The sequence below is a fragment of the Onychomys torridus genome, chromosome 22 (genome assembly GCF_903995425.1).
Source record: "Onychomys torridus chromosome 22, mOncTor1.1, whole genome shotgun sequence".
Classification (NCBI taxonomy): Eukaryota; Metazoa; Chordata; class Mammalia; order Rodentia; family Cricetidae; genus Onychomys; species Onychomys torridus.
In genome coordinates this window covers 18,004,722-18,010,235 of record NC_050464.1, presented here as the reverse complement: position 1 = coordinate 18,010,235, position 5,514 = coordinate 18,004,722, and the positions used below count along the sequence as shown (strand labels likewise).

At 47.0% G+C, this 5,514-nt stretch overlaps 1 non-coding gene across 1 annotated transcript; it reads right to left on the bottom strand.

Annotated features, from left to right (window-relative positions):
* Window positions 1-4,163: 4,163 nt before the first annotated feature.
* LOC118572828 lies at window positions 4,164-4,270 on the bottom strand. Its single transcript, XR_004943528.1, has one exon. It is a non-coding gene; the product is annotated as a U6 spliceosomal RNA (small nuclear RNA).
* Window positions 4,271-5,514: the final 1,244 nt, after the last annotated feature.

Sequence of the window (5,514 nt, the reverse complement as noted above, 5' to 3'; positions counted from 1 at the left end):
CTTAATGTACAGGGCCTTCTTCCCTTCCCCTGCATTTCCCACAGCACATTGCTTTTTATTGAGTCTTTATTTCTACCCAGAGGCCTTCATTGCATAGCTTTTTGGCTAAGTCCCTCATCCTGTGTTTGCGTGACAGCCATTGTGAATGGGTAGATTCACTTCCTTTTCTCTCCTTGCTTTCATGTGTGTATGTTTGTCAAGGGCAAGCCTTCCTCACACAGTGTGAGGGCCTTCGATTTGGATGTCACCTCTGGTTTATGAAAAAGTTAAACTCTGTTGAACGTGGGCTCACACCAAGGTAGGAGAGTCAGATTCCTGTTGCCTGAAGTTTGAGGATGAAATTCCTATCCGTTGGCCAGTCTGTGGTGACCCACATTTATAATCCTAACAATTGGGAGACAGAGGCCAGAAGGATCAGAAGTTCAAGGTCATCTTCGATTACATAGTTGAGTTTGAGGCCAGCCTTCAGTACAGGAACAAGAGGACCCTTTCTGAAAACCCAAACTCCAGGAAGTAACCAAGCCAAGGAAATGTTTGGATAGTGTAGCAAGCCTCAGAAACTGCTGTTGCTACAAAGTACTGACTGCTCTGCAACTCACAACTCAGCTAGGCAAGGGCAGGGAGATACATGGCTCAGCAGTTCAAAGTACTCAATAGGCCTGGGACCCGATGATCTGAGTTCAACCCCACACCACAAAGGACGGCAACCACCATCTCCTGAAAGTTGTCTTCTGTCTTCCACACTGGTGCTGTGACACTCAAGTGACTTCACTCACACACATATCACACACACACACACACACACACACACACACACTCACACACACTCACACAAAGTATATTCAAAAAAAAAAAAAAAGAAGAAGCAGGCAGCAAGTGTGGTGGCACAGGTCTTTAATCCCAGCACTTGGAAGGCAGAGGCAAGCGGATCTCTGTGTTTGAGGCCAGGACACCCAGGGTTACATAGAGAAGCTCTGTCTTAAAAAACAAAACAAAACAAAGAAACAAAAACAAAAGAACAGAATCAGGTTGAAAACTGGAAATCTCTTCATTTCTCCTCTGATTGCCTTCCTTCTGGCTGCCTCTTTGCCTCTGCATGTAAGCTGTCAATCACCCATGGTGATGTTTGTATCACTCCCCTCAGAGGCTGGACTGAGGCATCTAACTGTCAAGTTTTTACAGTGTCCCAGACCCCTGAAAGATGCCTAAAGCTCACTCTCACCAGTTACTCTAAACTGGGAACCACCTTGGACTCCAGGCAGCTGAGCGTCCAAGGCCATTGTTCACCACCAGGGGGCACTGGTTCACCACGGAGAGGTGGCTCCTAAAGCCGGAGCGGTGCCCTCCTGAGAACTTGCTTGTCCCCCTTAAGCAGTAAGGACTTCTTCAGGCCACTTTGCAGAAGCAGAACTCAAAGATCAACTGGACCCAACACTGCTTAATGACACATAGCTCTCTATCCCTGGCCCCTCCAAAACCTAAAGCCCAAGTCCTCAAACATGGACTAGGACTCGCTAGACTCTTTCATCTGTCCTCACTTTTTTAAAAAATTTATTTACTTATTTATTATGTTCACAGAAGAGGGCGCCAGATCTCATTACAGATGGTTGTGAGCCACCATGTGGGTGCATGGGAATTGAACTCAGGACCTTTGGAAGAGCAGTCGGCGCTCTTAACCTCTGAGCCATCTCTCCAGCCCACCCCCACCCCCCGTCATTTTTAACATACATTAAAAGCAAATTTATTATGTGTGCATAGACACACATTCGAAAGCGTGGATTTTTGAGACAGGGCTTTTCCGTGTAGACCTGGCTGTCCTGAGACTCATTCTGTAGACCAGGCTGGCCTCAGAGAACTGCCTGCCTCTGTCTCCCAAGTGCAGGGGTTAAATATTATTCATTTCTTAAGACAGGGCCTCACCCTATTGCCCTGGCTGACCTGGAACTCACAAAGATCCTCCTGCTTCTGTGTCCCAAATGCTGAGATCAAAGGTGTGCACCACATGCCTAGGTTCAGATTTAAATATGCAAAAGGTTTGCTTAACAAAGCAGCCAGGTCAAGTGTGGTCCCTCCCACCATGTCTTCAGTCTTCCCTACATAGTCATCTGACAAGCTCTTCCTGGATCAGACCTATTTTTCTCATGCTATCTCCTCAACTAGGTTGGAATTCAGGCTCAGACTCCTTCCTGGCTGTGGCATTACAAGCTAATGCCGCCATGCCCAGCACTCTCCTCTCCTCCACAGTAACCATCAGGATTTGATGAATCATCTACTTATGTATTTATTTTAGATTTACTTTGAATATTTTGCTTGCATGTATGTATATGATGTATGTCTATGCACAACCACATACATGCCTGGTGCCCACAGAGGTCAAAAGAGGGCATAGGAGCTCTTGGAACTGGAGTTACAGATGGTGGTGAGCCACCATGTGGGTGCTGGGAACTGAACCCAGGTCTTCTGAAAGAGCAGTCAGTGTTTGTGAACACTGAGACATCGCTCCAGGCCCCTGATTTCTCTTTTAGTGTTCATTTCTTCCTGCAAAACATGGAAACTCGCCGGGCAGTGGTGGCACACGCCTTTAATGCCAGCACTCAGAGGCAGAGGCAGGCGGATCTCTGTGAGTTCGAGGCCAGCCTGGGCTACCAAGTGAGTTCCAGGAAAGGCACAAAGCTACACAGATAAACCCTGTCTCGAAAAAACAAAACAAACAAACAACATGGAAACTCTATTAAGCTATTTAGTTTTATCCCAAGCACTTTATAATACCAGGAACAGTTGATGGCTAGTCTTTTTTTATTTTATTTTATTTTTTACTTTTTACCTCTTAATTTTCTTCTTTCAGTATAGTGCATTTGAAAGGTTTATTTTATTACTTTACATGTAAGTGGGTTTTTGCCTACATGTATGTATGGTCACACACACATGCCTGCATGCCTGGTGCTCTTGAAGGTCAGGAAAGGGCCTGAGATCCCCCTGGGACTGAACCTAAAGACAGCTGCCATGTGGGTGCTGGGAATCTAATCTGCTGCAAGAGCAGCTGTTAATATTCTGACTACTCCTTGAAAATCAATGTTAATATTCTGACCCCTTGGAGCCACGCTGCATCCTGACAATTTAAGGAAAAACCTCATTTTAAGGAAAACCCTTCCTCTCTCTCTTCTGCTTTTTCTCCCTCAAGAGTGCACCCTCGACCCCCCCCCTCTTCTCTTCCTCTTTCCTATTTTCTCTTCATCTCTCTATTATAATAAACCATTTCCAAGCGGATGCAGCATCTGGGTCATGAATGACTGTCTGGCACCACCCCTCCGCCATGCTGGGATGGCATGGGTCACCCACCAGCCTGCTCCTGCATCTGCCCAGCATGTCAGCATGTTTTCCCTGATGTGTGGGTCCCGGCCAGCTGGGGGAGTCAGTCCCCCGAGTGCAAATTCGTAACAGCAGCCACATGCTCTTAACAGCTGAGGCAATTCTTCACCTCTTAGTACAATACTTTGAATTATTACTTTTTGAGATAAAGTCTTACTATATATAACCCTGGCTGTCCTGAAACTTGCTATGTAGACAAGTTTGACCTTGAACTCGAAGAGATCCTCTTGCCTCTACCTGATGAGTGCTGGGAATAAAGGTGTGTGTCAACCGTGCCCAGCATGAGCACCATTTTAAAACAGAACAAAACAAAAAACAACTTTCATTTACTTATAATGTATATGAGTATTTTGCCTGCAAGAATTTATATGCACCATATGAGCGCCTGGTACCCCAGGAGTCCAGAAGACGATGTCAGATCTCCTGGAACTGGAGTTCCAGGTGGTTGTGAGCTGTCATATTGGTTCTAGGAACCAAACCTGGGTCCTCTGCAGGAGTAACAACTACTCTCAGTGGATGAGGCATCTCTCCATGCCCAAATGTCTGTGTTGAAGTAAAGACAAAATGGGCAAAGGAAATTATAGGCTAAGATATAAATCCTATAGTTGGCCAGAGCATATCCTATAGTGGTTTTTTTGAAGGGGGTGGGTAGTTGAGACATAGGCTGTCCTGGAACTCACTATGTAAAACAGGCCAGCCTCAAAACCCACAGGGACCTGCTTTTGCCTCTGTTTGCTAGGATTAAAAGGGGTTGCCATCAAGACTCCTGTGTGGTTTTTTTTTTTTTTTCCTTAAAAAATATGGAACGCTTCACGAATTTGCGTGTCATCCTTGTGCAGGGGCCATGCTAATCTTCTCTGTATCGTTCCAATTTTAGTATATGTGCTGCCGAAGTGAGCACTTTTTTTTTCCAGATAGCTTTACTAGTTGGCCTTGAACTTCAGAACCTCTTGCCTTAGCCAGCCTCCCCAGTGCTAAGATTATAGGCCTTACCACCAGGCCTACAAGATTTTTTATTGTGTTTGTTTTTGTTTTTCCTTGCTCTCTTAAAAAGATTTTATTATTTGTGTGTGTTTAGATAAATGTGTTTGAGTACAAGTACCTGAAGACATCCAAAAGCTGGTGTCCAGTTCCCTGGATATAGAGTGATGGGAGGTTGTGAGCCTCCTTGACTTGGGTGCTGGGAACCAAATTTAGGTCCCCTGCAATGGGACATAGTCAAGACATCTCTCCAGCCCCATTTTTTGGAGATGAGGTCTCATGTAGCCTAGGCTGGTCTCATACTGTCTATGTAGCTGAAGTTGCCCTTGAATTCTTGACCTGCCTCCACTTCCAAGAGCTGGGATCATAAGCATGTGTCCTCACTCCCAGCTCAAATCCCCCCTCCTCCCTGACAGGGTCCCAGGTATACCATGTGGTCTTGAACTTCTGATCCTGCTGTCTGTCTCCCAAGTGCTGGGATTAAAGGCGGGCACCAGCACCTGGGCCTTGAATCCTGTCTTTTTATTGTGATGTGTTTTTGTTTGTTTGTTTTTGAGGCAGAGTTTCTTGTGTAGCCTTTGGAGCCTGTCCTGGAACTCACTTTATACACCAGGTTGGCCTCGAACTCACAGAGATCCGCCTATCTCTGCCTCCCGAGTGCTGGTATTAAAGGCGTGTGCCACATCGCCCGGCTGTGATGTGTTCCTTACAAAACCCAGTCACACAACGCTTGCCATCCATCAAGGCATCTATGTGGACTGTTGCTGACCCACCCACAGCTGAACTTGGCTGGCAGAGAAGCCCTAGATGGCGCAAAGGCTGCAGCAGGGACTTACCAGACCACACCAAGTCCAGGTGGGTCCACATGGACAGTGGCCCGGCCACGGTTACGGGCCTTGAGGCTGGGACTTGTGCCAGCCACCCCTGGCCAGGGCAGCCCGCCGCTCTAAGCAGCACGAAGGTCCGGGGAGGAAGAGACCTCATGGTCCCAACATGCACCACGTGCCTCTTACATCACTACAGGGCAGCTCCTGCGAGAGAAGCAGGAAAGACAGTCGGTTGCCAGGCAACAAGGCAGCCGCTCCCAGCTCCCAATCAACTGCCGGCTTTTGACTGAAAGCGGGAAGAGGCGATGCACGTGGTTTGAGTCTTGTGAGTAGTTTT